Source organism: Erythrolamprus reginae, chromosome 3, assembly GCF_031021105.1.
Source record: "Erythrolamprus reginae isolate rEryReg1 chromosome 3, rEryReg1.hap1, whole genome shotgun sequence".
NCBI classification, from domain to species: domain Eukaryota; kingdom Metazoa; phylum Chordata; class Lepidosauria; order Squamata; family Dipsadidae; genus Erythrolamprus; species Erythrolamprus reginae.
The window spans coordinates 5,841,564-5,858,201 of NC_091952.1; positions in this window are offsets into that span (position 1 = coordinate 5,841,564).

Sequence of the window (16,638 nt, forward strand, 5' to 3'; positions counted from 1 at the left end):
TCTTTCCCTCTCCAAGCCGCCCCTCCCTTTTCTTTCTTCAAACGACAATCTTTCAGTGCCTGCAAGCACGCTGTTCTCCTACTTTTTAAAATGCAAACTCTTTCCCCCTCCAAGCCGCCCCTCCCTTTTCTTTCTTCAAAAAAGGGGGAAAAAAGAAACCCCTTCATCCCAGCAGCAGCGGCTTGGGTTCGTAAGGTGAAAATAGTTCGGAAGAAGAGGCAAAAAAATCTTAAACACCGGGTTCGTATCTCGAAAAGTTTGTTAGAACAGGCATTCGTAAGATGAGGTACCACTGTATACATTCCAGCACCCTTAAATTTTCCATTCCCCCCCCCCTCTTCCAGACATCAATCTTTTCTCTGGCATTCAACCATCCTTACTCTCTTTTTTTTCTTTTGTCAATTATAGTTTGTAGAAGATGCTCAATCAGGGCCATTCATCAGTCCCAGAACTGATTCTTAATGCAAAAATCTGCTGTGGAATATCATCGGTAGCACCATAAACACGCCTTCCTTGCTTCAGCCATGTAGGGTTTGTGTGTGTGTTTGTGCACGTGGTTTTTGCTACATGCACTTGGATGATGTCACAGTTGGCAACTTTAATACCCACAGGCACATAACCACACCTCGCAGCGTCGGCTTTGGAGGCACGGTGCCAGTAGCATCAGGCAACCAAGAAAATATAGTTCATGGAAGATATTAACTGAGGAGCAGCAACCAAGAGCCACCGTGGAGAATAGGCACACTGGGCACCAGAAGAGGACATAACATTTATTCTTAACACTAGAGTTTGTTTCACAATGCAGCAATATAACACCATCCCAAAGGAAAACCAAGTTACTTATAGGCATCAACATACATTTGTATCAGAGGACTTAAGGTTTGACAGTCTGGTTTCAGGCAGATTCGTTGCTTTTTTAAAAAGAAGTGTGAGATGTTAGCCCGTTCACACAAGACAATTGTTGCCTTCTTTTGGGCTTCATAATTTCCAAAAAGATTCATAACTAACTTCAAAGTTTTTACTTCCATACAAAGAACAGATTTCGGTAATTAAGATACAGACACAGAACAGCTCCCAAAGTCTTCAGTTCCCAGGCCTCCTTATTTATGTTCTCTCTCTCGCACATAAAAGTAATTTTAGCAAATATCTAATTTTTAGCTATTGGTTATAATCATTTTGTACACAGGCTTCCAAAATAAAGGGTTTATTTTAGTAGAGACTAAAAACATACGGTATATCAATGGCTCACAAGAAAATTATTGGTTTGGATCTGCAAAGATGCCCTCTTCTGCAGGAATTTCATTTCTTACCCTGGTTTTCTGTTTATCAGCCCTGCCCCACCTGTTGCTATGCTGGGCCAGTGTAGAAGTTTGATTTAGTTTTAATTTTTTTTCCACCTAAAGATTTTACTTAAAAAAATAATAATTCTTGGCTTTCTCAAGATTACTGAGACTTTTCTGTTTTTCACGGATCATATTTTTGTGGCTCCATAAGGAACAAATCTCGGGAAGATGAATTGGTTATTAATATAAAATGGTTATTAGTGTAAAATTGGTGTGTAATGCAGCAAATATAGTAACAGACTTGATGTAAGTGCATTAATATAAATTTAACTGGGTTTGTGTGTTTGGATATTTTTAGAAAGGCATTATTTCAAATAGATTTTTCATTTGCATCTTTTCCTATGCTTAATTTGTACTTATTTGCACCCTTTATACCCTATCATGGAAAAGCTTATTGTCTTTGACACACTCTCTTACACACCTACATTGATGCTGGACTTATTTCTGGACCTTTCTATTGTACCCAGCTATTCTCATAAAATAGTTTTATTTACACAAGGGATTCCAGTGACTGATGAAAAAGCCCATCCAATAAAATGCCTCTAATATGGACTAAACAACTTTGGTGTATTTCCAGCTAATTTTTCCTGGCATATACTTTCTAGTTTAGAACCACTTGGAAATTAAGACGAATGAGTGAATGTCATTGTCTATGCCCTAAACACTACATGGCAGAATTCCTTGATTGCCAAAGAAAGCACCCTGATAGCCATCTAGATGTTTTTGACAAGGAAGCCCAGTTGGCAGAGACATTAGTGGCGACTTCTCAACTTTGGCAACTTGCCGACATGCAGACTTCAACTCCCAGAATTCCCACCGGCTGGGGAATTCTGGGAGTTGAAGTCCGCTTGCCTTTAAAGTTGCCAAGGTTGAGAATTACGGGTCCAAACCAGTGTATTTCAAAGTGATTAGGTAGGAGGAGGATGCTGAAGGCAAATCCACCCATCCTTCTTTCTGATTCGATTGAAACACAATATTGGGACTTCTGTGCGCACAACATTAGCTCTAACAGTATAAACACATCCACAGTGTTGAAATATAGTTTTCAATTGGGCCAATTCTTTCTTTAGTGAATAGCTATTGAGCAGCAAAAGCTAGAAGCGTATAAATCCAACCCTTTAGTCTGTAATCCTACTCTCAATCCCATTGAACTTCTCCAGACATCCTTTGGAAGAGCCATACAATACCCTGAGCCCTACATCTTCTCATAATTTTGCACCTCAAGGCCTCCAGATATCATGTGGAATTAGGAAGAACAAGAAAGCTCCCACGGATCTGGAGATCCTGCCATTAAAACGGCATTTTGCCCTGATATTTTAAGAACCAGATTAGTTTTTCTAGGAGGTTAGATGGAGTGAAAGCTCTCAAAATACACCGTTTAGCCGTTCTTCCTCCCTTTCTCCCTTAGAAAATAATAATAATAATAATAATAATAATAATAATAATAATAATAATAATAGTCACGCTGAATATTGCCAGCCTCAGAGACATTCAGTAATAAAAGAGTTAACTTGTGTGCCTTTATTAATCTCCTCCTATTTTTGATGTAACATCCTGCCTCATCATTTCCGTCTTTATGCTCCTTTGTTCTTTCTCTGCCTTAGACTCCATTATGTAAGGTACTCTGTTATTTTGTCTACTCAGACAATGTTTATTTTTACTCTTATAATAAAAGAAATCTTGTTTTGAATAAATGATTGGAGCTCTTAATCCATTGCCTTCACGGTTAAGGTTCTAACGGACTTTCAAACCGTGACATGGTAGCAGAGGATGGTTCTATTAATTAAGCTTGATATGCCTGCTAAGAAACAAAAGTTTTATTTTTCTAACGCTCTGGCATCAGGCATGACAAACCGGGAAGTAAAAGATGCAATCTCAAGGCTAATGAGAATACAAGAATTAATTTATTAGATTTGTATGCCGCCCCTCTCTTCCTCACCTGCCAAAACCCCCCCCTTTTCATGCTCCTCCAGGTTTTTCCCCATTCTTTGGCTACTTTCACAAACCTGCTAAACCTACTTACTGAATTGATTCATTTTCTGGGATTGCAAAAGACGCCGAGCACCAGGAGATGGTTTTTGCATGACATGCTAAAGGAACATTGCACAAATACACAACCAGGCTTCCCACATTGTGCAAACACAGGTGCTAGCTTCACAGTTGTCTGGTTAACAGTCTGGACTGCTGGACATACCCTCAATGAAGATGGGGATGAAATGAAGCTGGGATTTCTATAGACAATAGACCCGGGGCAGTTGATTCCACTGTCATGATGCTCCAGATCCATGAGGCAGATCCAGCAAGCCCACACGACCCCTTGCCTGCCCACACGCAGCTTCTGCTCAGGCAATCTCACACTACTCACAAGAGCCTACAAAACTTTTGCCAGACCCATCCTAGACTACTGCTGATCTGTCTGGAACCCATACCACATCTCAGACATCAACACCTTCGAAAATGTCCAAAGATATTTCACCAGAAGAGCCCTTCACTCCTCCACTCGAAACAGAATATCCTACGAAAATAGACTAACAATCCTGGGCCTAGAAAGCCTAGAACTACGGCGCCTAAAACACGATTTGAGTATTGCCCACAAGATCATATGCTGTAACGCCCTACTGGTCAATGACTACTTCAGCTTCAACCGCAACAACACAAAAGCACGCAACAGATTCAAACTTAATACGAACCGCTCCAAACTTGACTGTAAAAAATATGATTTCAACAATCGAGTTATCGAAGCGTGGAACTCATTGCCGGACTCAATTGTGTCAACCCCTAACCCCCAACATTTCTCCCTTAGACTCTCCACGATTGACCTCTCCAGGTTCTTAAGAGGCCAGTAAGGGGCGTACATAAGTGCACTGATGTGCCTTTCGTCCCCTGTCCAATTGTCTTTCCTTTCTCTCACTTATCATATATATTTTCTTTCTTTCATATATCCTCTCCTCTAAGTTCACTTTACCCTGATATATATTACTACATGTCTATTTTTCTTCCTATGTATTTGTGTATTGGACAAATGAATGAATAAATAAATAAATAAAAACACTGACCCATTCTCAAGACCCCCAAGTCCAACCACCTGGTCCTAAGCAGAGGCATATGATAAAACTCCTTAGATCTGAGAAACCTGCCAAAAAACACGCAGCATAAGAGCCCATTGCCACAGCTCTGTATGGGGTGGAGAATAACAGAATAACAGAATGGGAAGGGACCTTGGAGGTCTTCTAGTCCAGCCCTCTGCTCAAACAGGAAAGCATGTCAGGCAGATTTATTTTTTTGTCCAAAAACCCCTCGTTTTGGAGCACCTACACTGCAGGGTGGATTTCAACCTTTTTGAGCCAACTATCTTGCTGTGGATTCCACATTACTGTGTCTCTCCTTTCTTTTACCCTGGGTTTGTCACTTGCTTATTGGATTCCTGGCCTTGAGCTGTGATAAACCCTTGGTGTCTTAAGGTACAAGTTGTAAGACTAAAAAGAAAAAAGTAAAAAGTTTTTTGTTAAGGGATTATAACAAGCACTTATCTCTCTGACTGGCAGCCAACGCTGTGGCACAAATGAGCATTGTATTAAGCATTGCATTGAGCAAATAGGCGTAGGCAGTACAGGGCTATTCCCCCTGCATTTTCTTTCAACATCTTTCAGTGCAAATTGGGTGCCCTGGGGTGCAGCTCCATTTTCGCTACTCCGCTGCGTTCCCCCCCTGTCCGGGCAGTAGCCCATCCCTGGGCATAGGAACAGACTATTTACAGACCGTCTCCTGCCGCATACGTCCCAGAGACTAATAAGATCTCACAGGGTTGGCCTTCTCCAGATCCCGTCGACTAAGCAATGCAGGTTGGTGGGACCGCAGGGCAGGGCCTTTTTTGTAGCTGCCCCGGCTCTATGGAACTAACTCCCCTGCTGATATCCATACTGCTCCTACCCCTACTGGCCTTCCGAAAGGCTGCAAAGACCTGTCTTTGCTGGCAGGCCTGGGGGCCATGAAACTGACATCTGTCATGGCTGAATTGTACTCAATGGCATGCATGTGTGTTGATTGGATTGTATGAGTTGGGGGTTTTATAATCAGGGTTTTATTGTTTTAACATTTATATTTGACTTCTTTTATCTCTGTAATTTGTATTTTTATGTTGTTGTAAGCCGCCCTGAGTCCCATTGGGATTGGGAGGCATAGAAGTTGAATCAATCAATCAATCAATCAATAAATCAATTAATGAATTAAAGTGAGGGGTGATTTTTTTCAGAACACGGTTTACCTTAAGTCAGCCCATTTTCTGAGTTTTCACAATATCTGAAACCATAAACCAGGGTTGCAAACATCTGGGAAACCACTAGGTGTCAGTAAAACAGATTTTTTTGCTACTACAGTACTTAGTAATTGGCTGGATTTTTGACATGCAGAACTGGTTGTTGCTAGTTGCGCAGTCATATCCAGCCCACTGCGACCCCATGGACAACCTTCCTCTAGGCCAGGGATAGGCAAAGTTGGCTCTTCTGTGACATGTGGACTTCAACTCCCAGAATTCCTGAGCTAGCATGATTGGCTCAGGAATTCTGGGAGTTGAAGTCCACAAGTCATAGAAGAGCCAACTTTGCCTGCCCCTGCTCTAGGCCTTCCTGTCCTCTACCATACCCAGGAGTCCACTTCAGTTCACAACCTTCAGTGACTCCATCCAGCCACCTCATTCTCTGTTGTCTCCTTCTGCCCTCCATCGTTTTCAGCATCAGGCTCTTCTCCAGTGAGTCCTTCCTTCTCATTAGGTGGCCAAAGTATTTGAGTTTCATCTTCAGGATCTGGCTTCTAAAAAGCAGTCGGGGTTGATCTCTAGGACCGACCGGTTTGATCACCTTGCAGTCCAAGGGACTTGCAGGAGTTTTCTTCAGCACAAGAATTCAAAGGCCTCAATTCTTTGGCCTCTGGTCCAGCTTACATACGTTGCAACTGGGAAGACAATTGCCTTTTGCTGGCAGAGTGATGCCTTTGCTTTCTAGCATACTGTTCTAGCTTTTCCGTGGCTTTCCTCCCCAGGAGCAAGCGTCTTTTAATTCCTTGGCTGCAGAGTCCCCATCTGCGGTGATCTTGGAGCCCAGGAAAACCGGTAACCCTACTGGTGGCCTGGTAGCTACCAGATCTGCCAGCCCTATTCTAAACCATTCTAACAGTCTGTGTTATTTTTATAAGCCACATAGAGTCACTTAAAGTGAGCAGAAGACCATGTAAATTCTCTAAGCTAGTAAATTCATTTGTGTGTTTACGCTAAGACAGAGAAAAATCAACGTTAAAAATCAATTAGAATGAAAATTAATCAATGCTAGCAGTGGGCTATCAATTTTCTTACTTCTAAGAGGAGTTCTGCCAGTACAATTTAAAGGTATACCAAAATGTCCAATTGTGGGTTTAGATTAAATGAATATTCCTTAAAATGTGAAGCAAACAGCTTTTTTCGACGCTTTCCACAACAATACTCAATTCAGTCTCCCGTCTTACTTGAAAACTAGCTTCCCATTATTCTGTCTAATCTACTACTTTCTGTTCTGTCTCACACGGCAAACAATTAACTTCCAATTAAGGCTCAGACACAGGGTTTTGAAATGAAATAGTCTACTGTACAATCAGGTTTGTTGCAAAACACAAACTAAAACAAAGGAATATCCAAAGTTCAAAGCAGGGTGGCTGAACCGATAAACCAGGTTTCCAAAACAAAGTTTCCAAAGCAAAATTACTCACAGGCTTCTTAACTCTAATATTGTCCAGAACTGCAGAAAGGAATGTTTGTACAAAAAGCAAAAACTCTTAACGTGCTCTTTTCCTTCGAAGGATCAAACGTTGATTTTCTGCAATGGGAACCTCTCAATCTCCTCCCTTTATATACATCCTGGGATTATAGACTGCACAGCTGTGCTCAAGTCCTCCTTCTTAGTCTGCGTAACTGCTCTTGTCTCCCCCGCATCCTCCTCACTCTTGCATCCAAGATAGGGTCCCTCACCTCCTCTTCCTCATCAGACCCAGGCAATTGGGGGTTCTGTAGTCTCTGCAGGACCCTCACAACCTACCTCTCCCTCCTTCTCACTGTCAAACTCCTCTGACAGCCACCTAATGCAACCATGCCCAGACAAACCCGATTCATCTAGCTGGAAGTCTCTAGCTGGAAGTCTGTTATCAAAGGACCTGGCCACGATCTAACCACAACACTTTCCTGACCTCAAATGAATAACCGCAAGCAGGAACGCTTCACCGTTTTGCTTGCACTCCTGAGTAAAAGCGTTTCTGATTGTTGTCAACGTTGAAATAAAAACATCAATCGTTAGAATACTAAAATATAAAATTTACAGCCAATCCGAATTACGCACCACGCAACCACACCATCATACCAACTAAAACTATCATCGCCATCATCCTGCAAACATTTTCACCATTCCCACATGGGTGGTGACTTTTACAGGCAATTCTATTTTCCCTTAGATTTTATTTAACTCTATTTAAGCATTTTACCTCCGGAACCGCCTGCTACCGCACGAATCCCAGCGACCAATAAGGTCCCACAGAGTTGGCCTTCTCCGGGTCCCGTCGACTAAACAATGTCGTTTGGCGGGTTCCAGGGGAAGAGCCTTATCTGTGGCGGCCCCGGCCCTCTGGAACCAACTCCCCCAGGAGATTAGAACTGCCCCCACCCTCCCTGTCTTTTGTAAACTATTCAAGACTCATTTATACTGCCAGGCATGGGGGAATTGAAATAGCACTTCCCCCTAGGCCATTACAAGTTATGCATGGTATGTTTGTGTGTATGTTTGGTTTTATAAGAGGGGTTTTAGTTGTTTTATATTATTGGATTGTACATGTTGCTTTTATTATTGTTGTTAGCCACCCCGAGTCTACGGAGAGGGGCGGCGTACAAATCCAATAAATTATTATTATTATTATTATTATTATTATTATTATTATTATTATTATTATTATAAAATACAGTGATCCCTCGTTTTTCGCAGGGGGTGCGTTCCAAGACCACCCGTGAAAAAAGAATTCCCGTGAAGTAGAGGAAAGATTTTTTTAATGTATTTAATGAATATTTGGACTTTTAAAACCCACCCTTTGCATTAAACAGTCATTCTATAATGTTTCTTAGCTGGAACTACATGTGATATCCTACCAGTTTCTTTAATAGAGTACAGTAGTACTGTAGAAGAATTTTATGAATTTTTAATGGATTTAAAATTTTCAATATATTTAATGGATTTAAGCCCCCTTTGAAAACCCGTGAAATAGCGAATCTGCGAAAGATGAGCCGTGAAGTAGCGAGGGATTACTGTATATCAAATGCAGATAAAACAATTATTTCACCACTGATTGTTCCTAGAGCTGATTGATTAACTTTGGAAACCCAGTTCATCCATCTGTTCCCAGGCATATTACAGTATCTCTTGACCCTAACTGACGCCGTCAATGGCTCTTCCCTTTTTTTTCTAAGTCAACTACAAATTCTTTGCAGCATTCTTTGATCCGAAGATAAAACGCGTGCTCAGGACTTCTTTTATGAATGCCAGGCTGGATATTTTATATATCGAGTAAAGTAAACCAATGGATTTGACTTCCAGATGTTTGTTCGACTTCCTTGATCGGTCCAGTGGATGGAACATTAGTCTTTGTCTAACTCAACCTTGGCAAATCTCTAAACCTCTCTGTTGTTTACAGCCTCTGTTGTAGAACCAAAGGAAACATGGAAATACCCCAGAATAGATTTAGGTATTAGTTACACAAAGTGAATACACATATAACTGGATTTGTGAAAATGGCGTTGGGGTATAATTTAGCATTCCAAAGGTCAGACCAGCATCTAATTCAATAAATAACTCAATAATGAGAGAGAGAAAGAGGGGGAGAGAAAGAGAGAGAGAACGAGAGAGAATGAGAGAGGGGGGGGGAGAAAGAGAGAGATAGAGGGGGGAAGGAGGGAGGGAGGGAGAGAGAGAGAAATAGCGGTAGATGATGGATGGATGGATCTGCCATCTTTAACCTTGTGATTTACTGTCATCCTGTCATAAATAGTTAGGGCGAGGGGGAGAGGAAGTAGGGCAATTGGCATGGAGAGAGTAGAGATGAACAAGAGTAGAAGGGTGACAGGCTTGATGGCAGCCAAAGGTATGAGAACCAGCCTATTCCAGTCCTTCAGGCACCAGAGCCTGGAGAAACAATACGAATTGCACCAAGTGGCATCGAACATCTGAGCTGTTTCCTAAATAACCTATGCATCATGCCATTGGATGAAGACAGACCAGCCAAGGGGGTGGGACGGTCATGGAGAAGAGCAAATTCTGAGCAACTTCAGTTCTAGCCTTGCTTTTCCTGCAACTACTAATCCTTAGTAAAAAAAAAAAGATCCTATCACTTTACTCAAATGGAGCTAAGAGTCTTTCTTTCCTAGGGAACTAGCTATGGAAGGTCTAGATAGATAGATAGATAGATAGATAGATAGATAGATAGGTGTAGGTAGGTAGGTAGGTAGGTAGGTAGGTAGGTAGGTCGGTCGGTCGGTCGGTCGGGTCGTTGGTCGGTCAGTCGATAGATTAGATAGATAGATAGATAGATAGATAGATAGATAGATAGATAGATAGATAGATAGATAGATAGATAGATAGATAGATAGATACTTTGGCTGTTTTGGCATCTATTGCCAAGTATATGTCAAACATGGTCATAGTGGATCAGGGATACTTTGGCATTTGTTTCATATTTTATCAATTGGGATCAGTTTATCAGAGGAGAGGATGTTACAGTGCAATTTATTGTACCTGCAGTTTTGAAGAGATGCTCACAGAAGCACTAAGCCAGCCTTTTTTCAGGCAGGCAGTACAATATCGACACCTCCGTTGTTCCTTGGCTGTTAATTAGCTTTATATAAAGCCCTTCATGGCACCGGACCAGATTATCTCAGGGACCGCCTTCTGCTGCACGAATCCCAGCGACCAGTTAGGTCCCACAGAGTGGGTCTTCTCCGGGTCCCGTCAACTAAACAATGTCGCTTGGCGGGACCCAGGGAAGAGCCTTCTCTTTGGCGGCCCCGGCCCTCTGGAACCAACTCCCCCCGGAGATTAGAACTGCCCCTACTCTCCTTGCCTTTCGTAAGCTCCTCAAAACCCACCTCTGCTGTCAGGCATGGGGGAATTGAGATACTCTTTCCCCTAGGCCTTTACAATTTTATGCATGGTATATGTATGTTTGGTTTTTATAATAATGGGTTTTTAACTGTTTTTAGTAATTGGATTATTATTATATGCTGTTTTATTACTGTTGTTAGCTGCCCCGAGTCTGCGGAGAGGGGCGGCATAGAAATCCAATAAATAAATAATTTTTCCAAAAAGGAAAAAAAAATCCTACAAAATATTTTTAGCTACATTTAGTGTATGTCGCCCTGAGAGTTGCTGCTATCGGGCCACCAATAATTTTTTTAGAAATCATCAATGACTAAAGAAATATCAGCCAACCTTCACAACAATGTATTAAGGAATCTGGGTCCCATTTTGATGACGCAGGGAAATCCTGTTGGAACTTGCAGGTAGTAAAAATCTTCACATGACATTTTGTGAAAGTTGGGGGCTCGTCCTACATTGGACTCCATTCAGAAAAGATACGAGAGTCCCCTTTTTATTATTATTATTTGCATTGTTGATAACTGCCTCAAAAATGAAGCCATCTCTTTTGGAAACAGGAATATTTTCTTGACATGATTCCCCTGACAGAAGAGGGAAAGGACAGTCACATTATCTATAGGTTTGAAAGTTAAAATAAAGGTAAAGGGTCGTTTCTGTTTGAACCTTTGATCAGGACTTTAATTTTATTTCTGGAGGGTCCAAGATAATTTCAGTTATATCAACTAAGTTGGCTGCAGACTCGCAATTATCACAACCTGCTTACGTATTAATTTTGATTTTTGGAATCCCTTCGAGCTGCTGTTGGCAGCCCAGCTCAAACAACATTATTTTATGCAATGGAAAGCCTATAAGATTGATGATGGGTGGTTCTCCAGGAATCTGTCCATTGCTTGGTCAGAATATGGGGTTCTCCCTGGAAAAACTACAAAAGAATATAGGAAGTTGCCTCACTGCATTCAGCCCTGATTCGTCTACCTGTTGAGGAATTCTGGGAGTTAAAGTCCACAAATCTTAAAAGTTGCCATGTTTGGAGACTTCTGTCTATCCTAATATTTCTGACCAGCGGTAGGCAAAATAATTCTAGCTGGGGCAGTTTGAGCCCTACCAGAAGAGTCCCTCCAAAGCTGGGATTTTGATGCTGCATTGATACTATTTGTGTTATACAGACTCTCGAGACCAAAAATGCTAATACAGTGATCTCTCGGTTAGCGCGGGGGTTACGTTCCAAGACCTCCCGCGCTAACCGATTTCCGCGTTATATTGGATGCGGAAGTAAAACCACCATCTGCGCATGTGCGCCATGGCCGCACATGCGCAGATGGTGGAGTTTGCGTGTGGGCGGCGGGGAAGACCAAGGGAAGATTCCTTCAGCCGCCCAACAGCTGATCTGCTCCGCAGCGCGGAAGCAGCGAGGAGCCGAAGATGGGGTAAAGGCAAAGGGGAAACCCCATCTTCGGCTCCTCGCTGCTGCAGCGCTGCGGAGCGGATCAGGTGTTGGGCGGCTGAAGGAACCTTCCCTTGGTCTTCCCGCCAGATCACTTGCCGCTTGCCGCTTGCCAGTCCACACACGCCCCCCTGGATGAGCGGCCCCGCATGGCCCCAGCGCCGGACTCCGTTGGCGAAGGGCGAAACCGGAAGGGGCGAGGTGGGGGAGAACGGGAGGCTCAGCATTCCGGCAGTCGCAGCGCTGGCTGTCAACTTTTCTTTTTAGCACTGGGGAGGCAAGTCAGCTCCTGCCCAGTTTTAAAAAGAAAAGTTGACAGCCAGCGATTGTTCCGCTGCCGCCAGCATGGAGCCCACGGGGGATTCGCCTTCCTCCCACCCGCAGCTGAGACTGATCGTGGGCTCCTTCGCAACCTCGGAGAGCTTCCAGGGCATGAAAGCTCACGAAAACCAGGAAGCTCTCCGAGGTTGCGAAGGAGCCCACGATCATTCGGCTGCCGGCGGGAGGAAAGCGAATCCCCCGTGGGCTCCATGCTGGCGGCAGCGGAACAATCGCTGGCTGTCAACTTTTCTTTTTAAAACTGGGCAGGAGCTGACTTGCCTCCCCAGTGCTAAAAAGAAAAGTTGACAGCCAGCGCTGCGACTGCCGGAATGCTGAGCCTCCCGTTCTCCCCCACCTCGCCCCTTCCGGTTTCGCCCTTCGCCAACGGAGTCCGGCGCTGGGGCCATGCGGGGCCGCTCATCCAGGGGGGCGTGTGTGAATGCCATGGGGCTGGGCTCGGCTCCCCCCTCGGCTCCCCCCCTTACCAGCCCCGCCGCGGAAGGCTCCATTCTGTTCCCTGCTGGCCCGATTGAGCGGCCGGCGGTCTCCATTCAGGGAACAGACGTCCACCCCCCTCCTCGGAGTCCCCGGCACCCAGCGTCCCCACGCCGCCTCCACCTCCCGGTAATGCGCCCGACCTCTGCCTCTCTCTTTCTCTCTCATATACCACGCCGGCAACAGGGAGAGAAAGAGAGAGAGAACTAGCGTGGACTTATTTTTTATTTTTTAATATTTTATTTTTTTAATTAATATTTTTTGAAAAACCGCGTTGCAGCGTTTCGCGCTAATCGAGAACGCGCAAATCGAGGGACCACTGTATTGGATTTGCATTGGTTATTTACAAGGAAGAAAAGCATAAATCACAGAAATTTGGGGGGGGGGGGGGTGGCACAAAATGTCACCAGCATAAGTAAGTCTAACCAGTATGTTATTGCTAGCACAGCAATATTAAAACCTATCTTGGCCTCTTCTCTTCAGGAGGCTGGCACCATGAACTAAATAACTAACCTAATTTCTTTTTCTTTCTTTCTTTCTTTCTTTCTTTCTTTCTTTCTTTCTTTCTTTCTTTCTTTCTTTCTTTCTTTCTTTCTTCCTTCCTTCCTTTCTTTCTTTCTTTCTTCCTTCCTTCCTTCCTTCCTTCCTTCCTTTTCTTCTTCTTTCTTTATTTCCTCCCTCCCTCCCTCCTTCCTTTTTTTGACTAATACTAAGAAAGTACACATGGGAATTACATGGAAAAGGTGTGAGAATTATACTTTTTGTTTAGAAGTCCTCCCTCCTCCCTCCCTCCCTCCCCTCCCTCCCTTCCTCTCTCTCTCTCTCTTTCTCTCTCTCTCTCTCTCAGCTAATGCTAAGAAAATATGCATGGGAATTACATGGGAAAGTGTGAGAATTATACTTTTTGTTTAGAAGTCTTTCCTTCCTTCCCTCCTCCCTCCCTCCCTCTTTTCTTTCTTTCTTTCTTTCTTTCTTTCTTGGCTAATGCTAAGAAAATATGCATGGGAATTACATAGAAAGGTGTGAGAATTATAGTTTTTGTTTAGAAGTCCTTCCTTCCTTCCTTCCTTCCTTCCTTCCTTCCTTCCTTCCTTCCTTCCTTCCTTCCTTCCTTCCTTCCTTCCTTCCTTCCTTCCTGCTAATGCTTAGAAAATAGGCATAGGAATTACATTTTGTTTAGTTTTTCTTTCTTTATGGCTAATGACAGTAGGAAATTAAAATTTTCCTGTTTATCTTTTTTACCTACTTTCTTTTGACTAATGCTAAGAAGGTATGTATGAGAATTATAATTTTTGTTTAGAAGTCTTTCTGTCCCTCCCTCTCCTCCCACCCTTCCTTCCTTTCTTCTGCTAATACTAACAACGGTGTGAAAATTATAGCTTTTCTTTAGAAATCCTTCCTTCCTTCTTACATCCCTTCCTTCCCTCCCTCCATCCCTCCTTCCTTCCTTCTTTTGATTAATACTAAGAAACTGTGCATGGGAATTACATACTACAGTATTTTGTTTTTCTTTCTTTTTTAATGACCAATGACAGGGAATTACAATTTTTTTTGTAGAAGCCTGCCTGCCTGCCTTTCTTCTTTCTCATTCTTTCATTCCCTCCTTCCTTCCCCTTTCTTTCTTTCTTTCTTTCTTTCTCTTCCTTCCTTCCGTCTCTACCTCCCTCCTTCCCTCTCTCTCTCTCACCCTTCCTTCCTTCCTTCCTTCCTTCCTTCCTTCCTTCCTTCCTTCCTTCCTTCCTTGTCTCTCTCTTCTGAGCAAGGACACTGAAAAGTGACACTTTTGCAGTTACATAGAGCTTGGTTCCTGCCTTTTCAAAATTATTTGGCTTAGAAAATGAAAGCTGATCTGTAGACTTGGGAATAGTGAAACCTATGGACACAGAAAATACCCTATGATATTAAATATTAACCCTAATCAAATGAAATAATATTTGAGTTCAATAGGAATTACTTTTAACTACTTAAACAAAAAGTCAGGAAAAAGGGAAAAAGGGAAAAAAAGTCAGCTGCCTTTTGCCAACCACAGTGCCTAATAAGTCTGTTGAATTATGAAAAGTTATGGAGGTGGCCGCTAACTTGGATGTCTTTCAAAGAGAATGGAAAAATAATAATGGAGAACTAGTCTAGCAAGGAATAAGAGAGTTGGAAGGGACCGCAGAGGTCTTGTAGTCCAACCCCTTGCTGAAGCAGGAGACCCTATACCATTTCCAACAAACAGCTGTCTAGTCCCTTCTTAAAAACCTCCAGTGATGAAGCACCCGCAACCTCTGACCGTGAAGATTTGTTAAGACATTCATGAACTGGGAGAGCCATGGTAATAAGGACAGCCAATGATTAGGCATAGCAACTGAGTCAGCCAATGAGAGCTAACCACTTCTGAGTCTGTGCAGAGAATCGAAACTGAAAACTTAAGTTTAACCTGGGCAGGGCTCCAGGTCCCTACTCTGCAGTCTCTCTCTCTGAACTCTGCTGAAATGAAACTAACTGTTCTTTGCCGCCTGTAACTGCTTGAAGAAGAACTCTGCTCATGGTATTGTAAATTCATCTCTTACTATGTTTATTAAGAAGTTAATGAATCCAGCTGAATCAGTCATCGCTGTGTGCTTCTGGTTTTGATATTTGCAACAAACTCTAATAGGCTATGGGCCCAGAGCACACAAAAAAAATTTGCATTGTAGTTTAAGTTGAAGAGACTGCTTGTGTTAGAAAGAGAAACAAGGCAGAGATTGCGGGATGGCTGCTGTTGAAATTAAGAAGTGCTCTGTGCCTCACTTTGGGGTGGAAGAACTATATAATATGGGCTGCAAATATGCAATGTTTCCTAAAGGCTGTGGGATTTTGTTATGCGGCCGCGAGAGCCATCGTGGGGCTTCCTAGATTCGCCCACATTTCTGCAACACTCTGTGGCCTGCACTGGCTGCCGATCGGTTTCCGGTCACAATTCAAAGTGTTGGTAATGACCTTTAAAGCCCTACATGGCATTGGGCCAGAATACATCCGGAACCGCCTTCTACCGCACAAATCCCAGCGGCCGATAAGGTCCCACAGAGTTGGCCTTCTCCGGGTCCCATCGACCAAACAATGTCGTTTGGCGGGCCCCAGCGGAAGAGCCTTCTCTGTGGCGGCCCCGGCCCTCTGGAATCCACTCCCCCCAGAGATTAGAACGGCCCCCACCCTCCTTGTCTTTCACAAATTACTCAAGACCCACCTTTGTCGCCAAGCATGGGGGAGTTAGGATATTCCTTCCCCTAGGCCATTACAAGTTATGTATGGTATGTTTGTGTGTATGTTTGGTTTTTATAATAAGGGTTTTTAGTTGTTTTATTAAATTGGATTGTTACATGTTGTTTTTTATCATTGTTGTTAGCCGCCCCAAGTCTGCGGAGAGGGGCAGCATACAAATCCAATAAATTATTATTATTATTATTATTATTATTATTATTATTATTCACCCATGGGGAGTTTTAGCAGCTGCAGAGCAGAAGAAAATGTGACAAAGCAACGGCTTATATCATCGGTTTAGAAGATGAACAGTTTATCAAAGTAGCTGATTTAAAGATTTAAACTCTAAATGAAAAAAAATTAATGGGAGAACTAGTCTATTAAGAATAACAGAGTTGGAAGGTCCAAACCCCTGCTCAAGCAGGAGACCTTATATCATTCCCAAAAAACAGCTGTCTATTCTTAAAAATCGCCTGTGATGAAGTGCCCACAACCTCCGATCTTGAGGATTGTCTTATCTCCAAGTTAGAGGTGAAGTGCCTCCAATACCAATTGCAAAGGAGCCAACAAGTCTCCATTTCCTTGTGAACATCTGGGAGAAAGATAATGCTGAACTAAGATGAAACCTGGTCGGATTCAAGAGGATAAACTCTAC